At 39.5% G+C, this 18,186-nt stretch overlaps 1 protein-coding gene and 1 pseudogene across 9 annotated transcripts in view; both read right to left on the bottom strand.

Moving 5' to 3' along the window:
* The window catches only part of LOC140728102 (intermembrane lipid transfer protein VPS13B-like), a 1,021,046-nt gene that overhangs the window by 415,755 nt on the left and 587,105 nt on the right, over positions 1-18,186 (bottom strand). The gene's annotated exons all lie outside the window — the stretch shown is intronic.
* LOC140736215 (glial fibrillary acidic protein-like) lies at positions 16,335-17,383 on the bottom strand (annotated as a pseudogene).

The raw sequence follows: 18,186 nt of genomic DNA, 5'->3' as shown, positions 1-18,186 counted from the left end.
GAAAAAAGTCCATGCCTTTATTATTTCTGCACTGTGCATGGCCATGCTCTTCCCTATACAATCAGACCCCACATAACACTGATTCGTTACAACATGGTTATTCAATTCTTCATTGAAAATTTTTAAAATTACAAAAATTCATTCTAAACAACATTTAAAACTTCTCAAGAGCAGCCACTATTACAGTAAACACCGAAACAGCCAATGAGAGCGCTATACATCAGCTCTGAGCCACTCACAGCCATTCACGTATTAGTTCATGCTCTGCCTCTCTCCCCTCCACATGTGTAACTGTTTATGTTCCCCCGTCAATTTATTCCATTTTCTTCACCCATAATGTCCAGAAAACAGCTGTAACTTCCAGTAAGGGTAGTACATCTAAGATGTTTAGGAAAAGTATTAACATGGATGTGAAACTGAAAGTGATACAGCATTTAGAAGCTGCTGAGTGTAAGGTTGATGTTGAGGCCTCTTTAAAATTGGCTACATTAACGATCAGAACAATTATAAAAAATGCAGACAAGATAAAAGTTTCTGCAACAACAATCTCAAAATTATCATCAATGAAGATAGCCATTCAAGAAGCCATTTGTTTGAAAAAATGGAAAATAGACTAAATATATGGTTGGATGACCAAACACAATGAAACACACCCCTAAGCCAGATGATAATAATGGAAAAGGCAAGAAGCATCTTGCATCATATTCAAGAAGAAGATATGTCAGTAACATTCACAGCCAGCAGAGGTTAGTTTGGTAAATTTAAAAGCACAGTAACCTCCATAGCATACGTCTCTCTGGTAAGTTGGCTAGTGCAGACAGCAAGGCAGCCCAGGATTTTCTTGTAACACTGAAGGCCATAATCAAAAAGGACAATTATCCTCCCGAACTTGTCTTCAATATTTGGAAAAGAATGCCTTCTAGTACTTTCATCTCCCAAGAAAACAAACATGCATCTGTATTCAAAGCTGCAAAGGACAGGTTAACTCTCTTGCTAGGAGGCAATGCTAAAGGTGACTTTAAGTTAAAGCCTATGATTGTGTATCATTCTGAAACACTACGAATAATGAAAGGCATTTTAAAGTCAAGTCTACCAGTGATTTGGAAATTAAACAAGAAAGCCTGGGTGTCAATTGATGTTTTCCAAAATTGGTTTGTTTCAGATTTTTGTCCAGCAGTGAAGCAGTATTGTGAGGAGCATGACCTTGAACCTAAAGCATTCTTGGTGCTGATAATGCCCCAGGCCACCCTGAGAATCTTGACACGCTTCAGACTTGCATTCCTGTAGTAGTGGTTTACTTTCCACCCAACACCACTTCATTACTCCAACCAATGGATCAATGAGTAATATTGAATTTTAAAGCCTACTACCTTTGTTATGAATTCAAGCAACTTATAGAAGGAACTAAAGGTCAAGACAAACAATCCATCAGGCAGTTTTGAAAAAAACTATAATGTCACAAAAGCTGTAGACAATATCACAACAGTTTGGGATGAAGTAACTTCAAACTGCATGAACGGAGTGTGAAAGAAGCTATGGTCAGAAGCATGCAACAATATCCTAGGATTTCAGGTGGAACCAATCATCCAAGACATCAGCGAACTGGCCAATGAAGAGGGATTAGAGGATGTTAATGATGATGCTGTTGAAGAGTTACTGCATTTTCATGGTGAGAGCCTTAATAACGAAGAGCTTCGAGAATTGGCAGAGCAACACATCCTGGGTGAATCTGAGGATATGGGTGGAGAAGAGGAAACACAGGCAACAAACCCTCATCACAAACTTCCTCAGCACCAGCATTACCACAATCACACAAATCATGAACCAGTTCATCAATAATGACCCTGAATGGGAGCGAAGCAATAAGGCAAAGTGAGGTGTGCTCAACAGGATTTCCTGCTACGGAGAACTGCTTCATAAGAGGAAACTTAAGAAAAGGCAATTAATTCTCAATGCCAACTTGAAGAAGAGCCCAAAGTTAGAGGATGACCCACAGCCTGGTCCCTCCTTTAAAACATTAACACCACCTGTAATAAACCAGAATTGATTCGGGAACTCAAGGTAAAAGAACCCTTTGGAGGTAGTGATCATAATATGATAAAATTCACCCTGCCATTTGAGAAGGAGAAGTTAAAGTCAGACACTAGTATTACAGTAGAGTAAAGGGAATAGCTGAGGCATGAGGGAGATGTTGGCCAATGTTGATTGAAAGGGGACACCAGCAAGGATGATGGAAGAACTGCAATGGCTGCAGTACTGAGATCAATTCGGAAGGCTCAGGAGATATAAACCATAAGATATAGGAGCACAATTAGGCCATTTGGGGCCAATCATCAGCTCAGCCGTTTCATCACGACTGATCCAATTTTCCTCTCAGTCCCAATCTCCTGCCATTTCCCGTATCCCTTCATGCCCTGACCAACCAAGAATCTATTAACCTCTGTCTTAAATACACATAACGACTTGGCCTCCACAATTGTCTGTGGCAACGAATTCCACAGATTCACTACTCTCTGGCTAAAGAATTTCCTGTTCTAAAAGGAAGCCCCTCTGTTCTGAGGCTGTGTCCTGTGGTCTTAGATGCTCTCATTTCCACTCTATCAAGGCCTTTCACCATTCAATAGGTTTCACGGAGGTTACCCTTCAATCTTCCGATCTCCAGCAAATACAGGCCCAGAGCCATCAAACACTCTTCATACGACAAGCCATTCAATCCTGAAATCATTTTCCTGATCCTTCTTTAAATCCTCTCCAGATTCAGTACATCCTTTCTAAGACAAGGGGCCCAAAGTTCACAATACTCCAAGTGAGGCCACAACAGTGCTTTATTAAGTCTCAATATTATATCCTTTCTTTTATATTCTAATCCTCTTGAAATGAATGCTAACATTGCATTTGCCTTCCTCCCCACCACAGTCTCAATCTACAAACTAACCTTTAGGGAATCCTGCACAAGGACTCCCAAGTCCCTCTGCACCTCAGTTTGTATTTTCTCTCCACTTAGAAAATAGTCATCTCTTTCATTTCTTCAACCAAAGTGTATGGCCATAAACTTCCTGACACAGTGCACCATCTGCCATTTCTTTGCCCATTCTTCTAATCTGTCCTTCTGTACCTGCCCCTCTATCTATCCTCATATCATCTGCAAACCTATTTCTGCTCATACGCCAAACAAGAGAAAATCTGAAGATGCTGGAAATCTGAGCAACACAACAACACTGCTCATACGTTTAATGGTCCACATGGAGATAACTGGAGATCAGGGTGAAATCTGGAGGAAATGTGCACCGCTATGCCACCCATTCCAATCAGTGACAAATTTTGCCCCTATTTAATAGTTGCCACAAAGAGAATTAACATCAAAAAGCAGACAGAATAACTCCAGTTCAAATAAAATGGTGGGTGTGGTTTGGTGCACCAAAGGGTTTACTTTCATGCTATATCTTTGTTTGACTACTCATAATGCCATGAACAATGCAGAGCAAGTGTTACAGAATTTGACTGGAACACAGGGCTTGAAATAAGAATAAACAGAAACAAAACATTTACAAACATCTGAGGCTGAATTGTGAGAGAGAATGAATATTTATGTACATAAAAAACTTAGTGTTTTTGATGGACAGTCGACACTTTTGGTTGACTGGATTGGAAAGAAACAACTCTATCTGAAACGTCGACTATCCATTTCCTTCCTTATATGCTGCCTTGTCAAATGAATTCCTCCAGAACTTTTCTGTTGCTCCAGATACCAGCATCTGCAAACAGCTATATCTGCATTAGTATTGTTGATCTTCTTTTTTGAGGGTCATGGAATTACTTATTCCCTAAAGCTGGGGGTCAAATTGTATCTTTGTACACAAAGCTGAGCAAGCTATTACCATCTCTTCTGGCTATAGTTTGTAGGTACCTACTTTGTATCATCAAAAGTTTGTACTTGCCTTTCAAATGCTTTAAGGGGCTCACCAGGACAAGTGGTAATTCTGGATGTTTATACAGGCATTCAGCCGCACAGGCTGCATTTCCCAGAATTATTCCAGTACCGTGAAGCAACTAGGTAGCCTTAAGTGAAGTTCAACTGCCTTCCATAAAAATTATTTTTATAGTTTGCATTAGGTGGTTCCGATAAAGTGGTAACAAAACACAATTTTGAATGAGGATGAAAATAAGTTGATATTTTGTTGTAATAAATTCCAGCTGGTGTAGCAACAAGCAGACCAGAAATACCGTTTCCATAAATACCAAGAGATGGAATAGGACAGTGCACTGTCTAGGGAATGATGGTTTTGAATCATTACGACATGTCTTGTTCAATCTGGAAAAATTGTTATTAATCAACAATGAGATACTGGATACATTATTAGGTATAAATTGTTTATGCAGTAAATGTGTTGACAAGTGAAGTATTACTAAGATTTAAAACAGCAAACTGTTAACATGTGCACAACAGTGCGATGAGCTGTTATGACCTTTAGCAACAGATTTTTTTTGGAACAGACACTGGTAAGGCACATTTTGAACAAACACAGCACATCAGTACAGTAACTAGCTTTACTGCCATAAATCTTCAAAAAAATTAAACATCTGTAACATTATAAGAGAGTTTTAAATCCAAAATAAACAACCTTGGATCAATAAACCACTGGTTCAAAGGCATAATTAAGCTTGGCATGTGCCTCAAATAGCATTATACCAGAAACAAACAAAGGCTTTTAATGTAACAATCTATTTATTTTTTATAATTCAATCTCTATTTTTCCACAATGATTTCTTGTCAGTTTGTTTAAGAAACAATGTACTAAATAATAGCTTTAAAAAAGAACATTTATCGTGTGCATGCCAGACTGGCATAAAATCAAAGCTTCCAGCATTATCACATACTAAGTCATTCAGTAAAGGAAGATTCTATGATTCAGAGTGCAGCTGAACATATTTAAGGGGGCTGCATTGTCAGGAATTTCCAGCTTGCAAGCCAGAAATTCCAGATATAAACAAACTGACCACTCAACAGTATCCAGGGTGGCAGTGGACTACAAGCCTACTTCGATTTTGTCACTCCAAGTTCCTGCCTCAATATAAAGATCTTCAGTTTGCCTCTGCATATAGCATTAATCAAATCAGCAAGCAGTTTTCACCTCTGTAATTCCTAGCTAGTTGGAACGGTCTTTCTCACACTGATGGGATCTGCTTCAAAAACAATATCCCTGATGAAACCTTTAGAGTTTCAGTCACAGCGATCAAATTCACAAGCAAGACTCTTCAATTTGATCGCCCAGTCTTGGCTGTGACTTCGGTGCTGAAGGGGCACAATACTGTTTGAGGTAACATCATCTGTATGCACTTTGAATTTGGGACCCATCTTCTCTTACAAGGATGTTAAAAGAGCTGATTTGTTATTTGAAGTAACTGGAGTTGTCCCTAGTGCCATGCCCAACTTTTATCCTTCAATGAAAATGGATGATTTAGTCATTATCTAAATTCTAAAGGGGGAGTTTCATAGCATTTTCCCCATGGTTCTAAACACTTTGCTTAGTTGTAAATCTCATGGAGGTGCCCTGAAATCATTATAATTGAAGTCATAATGGAAATGCATTAATATTTCTTCTTATATCCTCACCAAACTTGAAAATTGAAATTACTGCTGAAGTAAAATCTTCCAGAATATTTTCAAATAAGTAAACTAATCATTCATAAAGTTATATGACATAGAAACAGATTTTTAGGGCCAACTTATCCATGTTGACTGAGGTGCCTGCTGAGTTAGTCCCACTTGATTGCATTTGGCTCCATCCCTCTACACCTTTCCTGTCCATATACCTGTCCATATGACTTTTAAATATTGCAATTGTATCTGCCTCTACCACATCAGCTGGCAGCTCCTTCCATATACCCACCATTCTCTCTGCAAAGTAATTGTTTCTCAGGTCCTTTTTAAATCTTTCCCCCCTTCACCCTTGATCAATCGCTTCATGTTTTAGAATCCTCTATTCTCAGAAGAATGTGACCATTCACCACTCCAGTGAAAACAGCACCCAGCTTATCCAATCTCTCCTTATGTCTCAAGCCTTGAACTCCCAGCAACATCCTGTGAGTATTTTCTGCATTCTCTCTAGCTTAATCACATCCTTCCCATAGTGTGGCAACAAAATCGTACACAATATTTAAGAAAATGTATTAACTTTATAGGACACTAATTAACAATATGTGGGTAGCAGAGTGGTACAGCTCGGAGAGCCATTACCTCACAGCCTCAGTGACCTGGGTTCGTTTTTGACTTCTTTGCCAAGTGAGTCTTGCACGGGTGCAGTGCTAGCCAGGGCACACCCGGCACATCGTTAAGAAAAAAGCCGAACTAAACAAGCTAATTAATTAGGTGCCGCCCAGGGTGATTTGAGCATCTCAGAAACTGCTGATCTCCTGGGATTTTTACGCACAACAGACTCCGGAGTTTACGAAGAATGGTGCCAAAAACAAAAACACATCCAGTGAGTGGATTTAACAAGATGTTTTCGTTCATAGAACAGCCACTCGCTGGATGGTTTTTGTTTTTGGCACCATTCTTTGTAAACTCCGGAGTCTGTTGTGCGTAAAAATCCCAGGAGATCAGCAGTTTCTGAGATGCTCAGATCACCCTGGGCGGCACATAATTAATTAGCTTGTTCGGCTTTTTTCTTAAAGATGTGCCGGGTGTGCTCCAGCTAGCACTGCACCCCTGGAGTCTTGTATGCTCTCTTTGTGACCATATAGGTTTCCTCCACATGCTCCAGTTTCTCCCCACTTTACAAAGATGTCAATAGGTTAATTGGCTACTCTACCTTGCCCCAAGCATGTAGGTGAACAGTAGAATCTCGGGGGGGAGGAGGTGCAGTTGATGGAAATGTATGAAGAATAAAGTGGACTTAGTTTAAATGGACACTTGATTATCTGTACAAACTCAGTGTTTAAGGGACTGCTTCCCTGCCATATGTCTCTGTGAATCATATTTATTTTCTTTATTTGCTGTACTCTAGAATTGTGTGACACTTTCATCAGAAGTGGTGATAATGTACATCACAGAGTGATTGAAAAGAACATATTAAAACTGCTTCAGTTAAAAAGGCTAAATAATTTGAAGAAAATATTCTATCCAAGCATAGGTAATCATCCAGGATCAAAATACTGTTTGTAAGTCTTCCAATTTATTTCATTCATTTCATCACTGCTTTCTCAAATTAGTTTTTACAGCAGTTGTAGACAGTTCCTGAAAAATATAATGCTGATAATTCATTTTGACTACAGCCATAAAAAGAGTCATAATATATTGTGTGAACAATTCAAATAAATCTCACATCAGCAGTGAAAAGCAAACTACTAGGGAAATCAGCAGGTCAAGCAGCAACTATGGATGAACAGGGTTAGTTATCGTTTTGGCTTGAGGACCTGCATCAGGACTCAGAGTGGAGAGAGGAGATGCCAAGAATTGGTTATCACATCAGGAGAGTGCTATATACAGAGAATGAACAACCACCATGCACATGCTGAACTCAAAGGATCCACAGACTACAATAGTTTGGTGAAGCTATCTCCTAATCTCAAGCAGCCTCTGAAGAATCAGAACAACTTGCTTCTTTCTCATTCTGTGGGTTCTGAAGATGCAGATAAGGGTACAAATGCAGCTGAGGAGGCAGGTTGGATGGATTACAAAGTAGCCCTCACGTTTCATCACCTATACAGGTCCTGATTGTTCAACTCAAGGTTCTAATACCAAACCAAATGCTTCTATTCCACTTTAAATGTTTACAAAGTTCCAAAACACAGTGTTGATACTGCTTTTCTTTGAAGAGGGTTTAGCCACATCCTTGAATCCGTTCCTCTGTCCATATGTCAATCTCTTCTGATGCAGAATTTGAAATAGACATACCAGTGTCCTTCTCAGCAGCCACATCCTAATGTCTGCAAGACTGTACCTCAAATTATGATCTAGATGGCATCTATCTAGAGTATTGTACACCTACAATATTCCCATAGCAAAAGCTCCAGGAAAAATGCAGAAGTAGTACCAGCTTTGACTCTTCTTCATCCAGAAGGAGATGCCCATGTGGCCACTGGGAAATCCTGCTTTCTCTGGCGGACAGAGTGTGGGTGTTCAGTGAAATGGTCTCCCAGTCTGCATCTGGTCTCACTAATATATAGAAGGCTACACCGGGAGCACCGGACACAGTATACCACACCAGCCGACTCACAGGTGAAGTGTCGCGTCACCTGGAAGGACTGTCTGGGGTCCTGAATGGTGATGAGGGAGGAAGTGTAAGGGCAGGTGTAGCACTTATTCTGCTTATAAGGATAAGTGCCGGGAGGGAGATCGGTGGGAAGGGATGGGGGGGACGAATGGACAAGGGAGCGATCCCTGCGGAAAGCAGAGAGAGGAGGGGGAGGGAAAGATGTGCTTGGTGATGGGATCCCGTTGGAGGTGGCGGAAGTTACGGAGAATTATCTGTTGGATCCGGAGACTGGTGGGGTGGTAGGTGAGGACAAGGGGACCCTATCCCGAGTGGGGTGGCAGGAAGATGGGGTGAGAGGGATGTGCGTGAAATGGGAGAGATGCATTTGAGAGCAGAGTTGATGGTGGAGGAAGGGAAACCACTTTCTTTAAAAAAGGAATATAAGGATATTTAATTGACCCAATCTTTCTCACAGGAATGTTGCATATCATCATCAACAGAATTCCAGTCTGAATAGAAAAAATCTACAAAACCGATGGGAAACTGTTCAGCCTAGAACCATGATCCACCAGAAACAAATTTACCCAAGCCTCAATAACCAAGTTTCCTTATGCAGACAATGTTTGCACACACTGGACTGCTAAGCTCCAAGCAGTGCTGACTTTTTAACTGAAGCATTGGAAAGGATCAGATATGCATTCAACATCCACAAGACAAAGATCCTCTCACAACAATACTACAATGCACTCTGAAAAAATAAATAAACCTCTCACATATATGATCGCGCACATTGAAGCCGGGGGCTTCATTACTTTGATCATTTGCTACTTTTCTCATCACCCTGCTTTACTTTCACATGACAATCCCCCGAAATTTACAACTGATTTGCAGAATATGAACAACACAGGAAAGATGCCTTTTTGGGAGGAAATACGGGAATATCGCCACCTACAGGTTCTCCTGCAAGACACAGAACAACCTGAAATTATCAAAGTTTCTTCATATTTGTTGGGTCCAAATCCTGGAATGCCTAAACCAAGGGCAGCACAGTAGTATAATGGTTAGTGTAACACTATTACTGCACCAGCGACCTGGGTTCAAATCCACCACTGTCTGTAAGGAGATCATACATTCTCCCTGTAACTGTGTGGAGTTTCCTCTTGGTGCTCCAGTTTCCTGCCACTTTCTAAAGACATACAAGTTAGTGGGTTAATTGGTCACATGGGTGAAATTGGGTGGCACAGGCTTATGCAGTCAGAAAAGCCTAGTCCCATGGTAGATGGAGAGGTAGTTAGGTGGATGGAAGAGAGAGAGACAGACAGACTGGCTGAGACAGAAAACATCATTGTGAGTGTACTTTTACCAGAAGAATTGCAACTAACCACGCATTCCCAAGAGTAATTAGGGATGAGCAATAAATGCTGGCATTGCCAAGAAAACCCATACCTTAATTAAAAATAAGAGCTTTCATTGCCTGCAAATTTGGTCATCCCTCATAATATCAGGTTTCGAACTGACCTACGCAACCCTAAATCTACCTCAGCAATGGAAAACTACAGACCACCTCTTGCACTACCATGGACTTGTTTCGTGCTTTTCTTTGCACCCATGTCTTGGTTTGTACAGTTTTTTTTCTCCAGTGTCGAACAGAATTTATGTATAATTTATGTTCTGTGTGTTGTTGTCCAAACCTACATGCCTGATACTGCTGCAAGGAATATAATTCTCATTATATCTGTACCTCACCATGCTTGTGGATATGACAATTAACTGGACTTGAATTGACTTTGCCCAGCTGTATGACTTGCCCTGTCTATATGAAATGCTTGAAGCTACTGATATTAAAAGGTACTCCTGATGCTATTGCTCCTCAGCACTTGAGCCGCTGTTTACATATCAACTGAGAAGAACATTTGCTTAAAAGATTCCGATGTCCAAGTATTTGCAGTCACTTCTATACGTAAGCAATATAATTAAATGAAATGCAATGTATATTATATTTAAGTAACATTAAGCCAAAAAGTGCCAATCAATGAATAAGCAAATGCATTAAGATATATGGAACAAAGGTAGCTACAGACCAGACGAAAATCTAACTGAAGGTTGAAAAAGCAGGAAGAGCTGGTGGCCCACTTCTGTTACAGTATTTCTACTATTCCTCAAACAATATAAACCTATTCTGGAAAGAGAAACTACAGAGGTCAAAGGAGACAAGCATCCTAAAATATTAATAATTATCTGAAGCAAAAGGTGCCAGTACTCAACAGCAGACTCATACGTATCTTAAATTTCAATTACATGTTCATTGCAAAATGCTTCCTTCTAATTTAAAGGTTCAAAATTCAAAGTAAATTTATCATCAAAGTACATATATGGCACTATATACAACCCTGATTTTCATTTTCATGTGGGCATGCTCAGAAAATCTGCTGAATAATAACCATAACAGAATCTATGAAAAACCATTCAACCAGAAAGCAGAAGACAACAAACTGTGCAAATAAAAAAGAAAGAAATAATAATAATCAATAAATAAGCAATAAATATCAAGAACATGAGAAGAAGAGTCCTTAAAGTGAGACCGATGTTTGTAGGAAGATATCAATGATGGGGCAAGTGAAGTTGAGTAAAGGTATCCCCTTTCGTTCAAGAGCCTGATGGTTGAGGGGTAGTAACTCTTCCTAAATCTGGTGGTGTGAGTCCTGAGGTTCCTGTGCCGTTTTCCTGCTGGCAACAGCAAGGAGAGAGCATGTCCTGAGCAGTAGGGTCCTTGATGATGGATGCTGCTTTTCTGCAACAGCACCCCATGTGGATGTGCTCAATGGTAGGGAAAGCTTTCTTGTGATGGAGTGGGCCATATCCATTACCTTATTGTAGGAGTTTCCATTTAAGGGTATTGATGTTTCCATACCCAGATGTGATGCAGCCGGTCAATATACCCTCCACTGCACATCTATAGAAATCTATGAAAGTTTTAGATGTCATGAATCTCTGCAAACTCCTAAGGAAGTAGAGGCACTGCCATGCTTTCTTTGTAATTGCACTTTTGTGCTGGGCCCAGGACAGGTCCTCTGAAATACTAACACCAAGGAATTTCAAGTTGCTGACCCTCTCTACCTCTGATCTTCCAATGAGGACTAGCTCGTAGACCACTGGTTACCGTCTCCTAAAGTCAATAATCAGCTCCTTGGACCTGCTGACATTGAGTAAGAGGTTGTTTTTGTGTCACCACTCAGCCAGATTTTCCCTCATCTCCTGATTCATCACCACCTTTGTTTCGAACTACGACAGTGGTATTGTGAGCAAACTTGAATATGACATTGAAGTTGTCATAAATGTAAAGTGAGTAGAGCAAGGGGCTAAGTACACCTTGTGCTGCACCTGTGTTAATGGAATGCATAGAGGAGATGTTACTGCCAATCCGAACTGACTGGGGTCTTCAAGTGAGGAAACTGAGGATCCTATTGCACAAGGAGGCATTGAGGCCAAGGTTTTAGAGCTTATTGTTTAGTTTTGAGGAGATGGTGGTATTGAATGCTGAGCTGTAGAAGATAAAAAGCATCTTGATGTAGGCATCTTTGCCATCCAGAATGTTGCAGAATTGAAAGAAGAGCCAATGAGATGGTATCTGCTGTGGACCTGTTGCTCTGGTAAGGAATTGGGAGCCGATCGAAGTTGCTTCTCAGGAATGAGTTGATATGTTTCATCACCAACCTCTCAAAACAGTTTGTCACTGTAGATGTACATGCTATTGGGTGATAGTCATGTATTGACGGAAGAAGGAACAAACCATGTTACAGAAAACATGATGAAGTGTAATCTGGTATTTAATGAGTACAGACTGAGATGTAATATATCTAGGCAATGATGCAGTAATCACTAAGTGCAAGAAAAATGTTTAACACTAACACTGCTCTACTGTCACTGATTTTTATTCTATCAATTGTGTAAAGAGTGAAACATTATGAACTATGATCAGTAAGCACAAAGAACTATTTTGTTTATGATCACAAACTCTTATTATAAATATTACTGCTTAAATTCAAACTGATATGGCTGAAATTCTACAGTGTAAGGTCTATGAGACATTTTCACCAACAGGTTTCTTCAAGAGGTAAGTGAAACCTTGTGAATTTCAATTTCAAATCAATTTATCATTCTTTTCCTGTTCACAGATAGATCTGGGTTGCTGACTACATGTCAGTAAGTTAAAGTAACAGAAATTCAGGAGTTAAAATGTAAATAGAAAATCAACCTATAACTGTAAATCATGTTATAATTCAACACACCGTTCATCAAGGGAAAGAAAGTGAAATAATATGCCAGTAACAGCACTCATGCTGAGGGTCAGATTCTGTTCATGGAAACCATCTGGTTCAGTCCCTTCGAGCCACACCAAATACAAATGATCTTTTAAAAAAATATCCTATTCATTAATGCATCACAGCTGCAACTTGTGTTACTTCATTTTTCCATGGTAACGTCCTTTCTGTTTCAAGGATCTGATTTCAGTTTGGTAGCAACGTATCCCTCCATCAATATTGAACACATTCATGTGTTAAACATAAAGAGTTATTGCAAATTCCTGAAATAGAATCATTTCTTTTTAATTATGGTTACATCAGAACTTGTAAATCCCAAATATATCATGTTCGTCATTTTTTTATATATGTTACGGTTTGAATTATATCTACTGGCAGGTGACTTAATCATATTTTCAGCCTTTAATAGGAAATTAATTTAATTTCAAATAGTGCTAGTTTTTCATACTCTAAACATAGTCTAAAATTCCATTCCTTCATTAAAAACATTTTGTTCATAATATAAATAACTTGTTGAGAATAGATCTGATTTCAGCAAGCAGACTTCTACTCAATAACCGCCCATTCACAATCCACTAATCCCAGCAATTGCGTGCCATATTAATTAACACGCACTTGGAAAGACTTCTCAAAGCTGCCTAACTATTGTAATCAAATGTAACAGGCACAACTAAAATAGTGCTTTGTTTGATGCAGTACAAAAAGTACTTGTAACATGATGGCTAACCAACGATAACGAAGCAGAAGCTGCCAAAATAGTTTAAGAGCTGAAGTATAAATATAAAACTATTCTTAACTATCTGACAAGTTGAAAAATAATGGATGATAAAAGTTTAGGGGAAACTAAAATGAAACAAGGAGTATAAGATATTAACTGTTGCCACCCAATGACTCAAAATGTGAATTAAGTTCAGAAGAAATTGAAGTAGACAAAATAATTATTTCATTAATTTGAAAATTGAACAGAAGGATTGAGCATCAATTCTACTTTGAGCCACCTTTTGCTACAAATGAAGTCTTTAACCAAGCAACACACACAAAAATGCTGGTGGAACGCAGCAGGCCAGGCAGCATCTATAGGGAGTCTTTTTGTCAGAAAATATGACCTAGCATTAGTAATATAGGTTATAAATTTCAGGATAGTACTCTTTGTAGTTCAGTTGATAATTATAACAATCCAACTAGTAATGTGAATATGATTCATTATACCATGCAAAGAAGATTTTTTTACTATTTGAATGAAGCTTTGTAAAGTGATGCTGTAGTCACCCAAAAACCCTCTTGCAGCTGGCAACTATGTCCTCAGTGGCAGTATGGTTAAGCCAGTGAGACAAGTTCACAGTCTCTGAAAAGTTATCTCTGTCACTGCTGACATCTCTGACGGCAAGGGCATCTTGATAACAATTTAATTATGGCTAGTGAAACCCACTTTTTTTCCGTCACTGGCCAGAAAGATGGCAAATACGAGGTGGCTAATACCAAATAAATTTGACTGCTAGTTTGGAATATCTAATTCAAGTCTTGCCTAAACTAGGTTTAACATTATGAAATTCACATTTATCTAAATGAATAAAAATAAAGATGAACTTGACAAAACTTCTGCAAAGACCCATGACAGTTATACCTTTAACTAGGCAATTACAGAGTGGAGTGTTTATGGCAGCCTTCTGCTCACCCAAGGGGGGAATTCTACCTTAGCCTTCTTGTGAAATCTGAAGATGCAGCATGAATAGAGACTCACAAACTGATTAAGTTTGACAATAGGTGACACAGGGCCACATCACTGTCTTTGTCACTTCAGACAACCTCAAGCACTGACAAAGGTGCAACCCTGAGTCTTGTTAATATGCTAGAAACTGAGGTAACCTAGCTCAACAAAACATCTGTGACGTTGGAAATGTGGAGGAGGAAAACTCTTCAATTTCAAGTTGAACATCACCAGTGAACAAGAACAAAAGATAGTCATGCCTTAATTTCAATATTACTAGCCAATAGCATCATTGGATATTTCTGTTCCTAAAATGCACTAAATCCCACAGCAAATATCTATATAAAGTTTTGGATGCCCTTGAAAAACAAGGGTAGTATGTCAATCAGGCAAAATGGCATATCAACACTGTGTCTAATATTTCTCTATACAAAATCTGTCATTGCCTACATTAGTATTACATTTTAACCAGTTGATTGGTTATCACTGGGGACAGGATGTAGGAAAGCCCCAGTAAAATTCCGTAGGAGTGTCATCAGGAATGGAGCTCCAGCAAACTTTGGGAACAGAGAGAGCTAAATGCAAAGAAAATAAATGTAACTCATAATGTGGCTCTTGGTTGGTATAAGTGATAAAAGTCTTAATAGAGATTGGGAATTCACTGGATTTATTTACCTATTTTGAAGGTTCAGACATTACAAGTGTAAACCATCGTTCTCACAATCTGGTCTTTTGCTCCACAATCAATCTGAAATCACCATACCTCATAAAAGTGACTGACATTTAAAATGATTGACATCTGATGAGACATACTCCACATTATTTGCAACATTTTAATAATTAAGTCAAACAGCCTTCTTGTAAATCCAATCACAAAGACTTTTGTAGGACCCTAATCATATGTATCACACAAATAAATTTTACTTAAAACTCAATCATATACACATAGAATTCACTCCCTAAAGTTCATCCAGGGCCTCCATGCATCATTCATTAGAGACTAGGAATGGGATTAAGAAGCATTCATCATATATTTTGAGAATACTTGTGTAAAATTCTTTTGTACAACAGAGTTCCACATTTGATATGGGCCACTCACACCAAAGTAGGCTTGAACTGGAGAATCGGCCTTGTTTGAGTATTCACCAAAGTACAGTGACCTTACACAGTGGAGGCCAATGCATACACAGACCTGTAGACAGTTCTGTCCACTTGTAGCTATGAACGTCCTTGGGTCTACATTTAGTATACCTACTCAACCATCCCTCAATGGACCACAAGCCAACTTACTATCAACCTGTGAATCAAAATAATCTTATGAGTTCCACAAGTTTGATTGCATGAACAAACCCAAAGGCTCTCAATGGCCACTTTTGCAGGCATGATCATAGGGACCATAGGGAACATACAGCACTACAAAGCAGAAATAGTCCTTTCAGACCACAATGTCTGAGCCAAACACGATGCCAAATTAAACAAAATCTTACTCCTATATATGATTCTTATACATCCATCCCCTGTATACTCATCTGTCTATATAAAAGCCTTTTCAATGAGATTGTATTTGCATCCAATACTAACTGTGGCAGCCTATTCCAGACACACATCCCTTTTTGGATTAAAAAAAATCTTGCCCTGTACATTTACTTTAAATTTTCCCTCTCTGGCCATAAATAAACATATCAGCCTCTGACACTTCAGTGAAAACATCACAGAAAACTTCAGAGACCATGCCTCCTCACTACTACCATCAGGCAGGAGGTACAGAAGCCTTGGCTCTCAGACCACCAGATTTAGGAACAGCAATTATCCTACAAACTTCAAGCTCCTGAAACAAGATGTATTCATTCACCACTACTCTGAAATGATTCTATGATGTATGGACTCACTTTCTTTTTAAAAAAATTTTTTTTATTTCCATTAAATTTTATTTCCCAGATAATCCATGTGTGAAACAAGCAGAATTAGTGATCTTTCAGTCACATTTACTGAATTAATGTCAATTTTTTTGGTGACGCATTTAAGGTTTCGATCTCTTCTTATAGGTGAGAACACTGAGTAGATGGGACTCAGATCTGCAGTCATTTTGTTTTCAACATACCAGCTTTAGTCTTGATCCAGGGCACACAAATCTTCATTCTCCTCAGATTCCTTGTCTTCATCAGATGAAGATATTACACAGGTGTCATTCGTATCTCTTGCCTCTTTTTTAGTTATTGCTGGCTGAGATGAGTAGTCCCTTGCTTTCCATTCCACTTGACCCAGTACATTTTTGTAAGTGGCAATCTCTTGTTCAAGATGCATCTTTACATTTAATAGTTCCTGATATTCGTTTGTGTGATGGACAATCCTTTTCTCCAATACCTTACTGCATTCTCTCTCTCTGAATATATCTTTGTCCTTTTCTAATAGCGAGTTCTTTATTTGTTCATCTTTTAACTTTAACTCATTCATTTCTTTACGATAGCATTCCAGTTCCTTCTTGGCATTCTCTAGTGCCCTGGTGCTGGCCTCCTCAAACTTTTGTTTATATTTGTCCATATTCTCTTTATTTCTCTTAGCAAGCTGTTCATGTTCAGCATGAATCTCTTTAAGAGCTTGTTCTAGATCTGCCTTGTGTGTGTCTCCCTGTTCAAGGCTTTGTATGTGCTCTACCTTCTTCTACCAATAAATGCATTCCTGATCACGTATGTCTTCTAACTGAGATAACTGTATTTCCATAAACTTAACCTTACATTGAAGTTTATCCACCGTAACATTGGTTTCATCAGTTTTCTTTCTTAAATCTTCATAATCTTTTTCAGCTTCCTTTCTGAATTGAATTTCTTTTTCTAATTTTTTTTGTATTTTTCTTTGTCTGCCTTGAGGCAGCTGAGCTCCTTCTGCTGCTCCTCCAGCCGACACTTGAGGTCGTTCCTCGCCTTCTGGAAGATGGCCTCGGAGCGGCCGGGTTCGTCCTTCTCAGCATTGCTGAGCTCGGCCAGCAACTCCTTGTTGCGGCCGAGGACAGTGCTGTTGATGTACTTCATGAAGCGGTTGTTGAGGTCCTTAAAGCGCTCCTTGCCCTCCTCAAGGCCATCGTGGAGCTCCTTCTCCAACTGTTCGCCGGTCCGGTCGGGGTACAAGACGACGGCCCGCTGGCAGGACTGGTGCATGTCTAGTGGGGGTGAAGGGGGTGTGCCGCCCTTTCTCTGGGATCGGGGCTGATGGGCGTCTACTCTACCGTTAAGAGACGAAAGGGTGAGCTGCAGGCCTCGGTACAAACCCCCGACGCCATCGTCTTATTTTTGCCAGGGCGGAACGGTTAAACGCCAATGCCACACTTGCCCTTTCTTCCCGGCCCTGCCCACCCAGTCCCGTTTAACGGTAAACAGCACCCAACCGACAGCCACACCCCTCACGCGAGGGCCCCACTTGGCGCCCCCACCTCCCCCGAAGGCCCTATGGACTCACTTTCAAGGACTCTTTACATTTCATGTTCTCAGTTTTATTTTTATCTGCACAGATTGTCTTCTTTTGCACATTGGTTGTTTGTCAGTCTTAAATGTTTCATAAAATTCTATTGCATTTCTTTTTTCCCCTGTAAATGTCTGCAAGAAAATGAATGTCAAGGTTGTATTTAGTAACATATATATATACACAATGATAAAAAAATGTCTTTGAACAAAATATTGTCCAATTTCTTCTTATAGTTCATACCACTGAATCCTGACATCATAGAAACATAGAACATAGAAAACGTACAGCACAATACAGGCCCTTTGGCCCACAAAACTGTGCTGAACATGTCCCTGCCTTAGAACTACCAAGGCTTTATGCATAGCTTTCTATTTTTCTAAGCTCCATGTACCTATCCAGGAGACTCTTAAAAGATCCTATTGTTTCCACCTCCACCACTGCCGTCAGCAGCCCATTGCACGCACTCACCACTCTCTGCGTAAAAAACTTACCCCGACAT

This window comes from Hemitrygon akajei, chromosome 1 (genome assembly GCF_048418815.1).
Source record: "Hemitrygon akajei chromosome 1, sHemAka1.3, whole genome shotgun sequence".
Lineage (NCBI taxonomy): Eukaryota > Metazoa > Chordata > Chondrichthyes > Myliobatiformes > Dasyatidae > Hemitrygon > Hemitrygon akajei.
The sequence above is the reverse complement of the archived record's forward strand: the minus strand, read 5'-3'. Positions and strand labels throughout refer to the sequence as shown.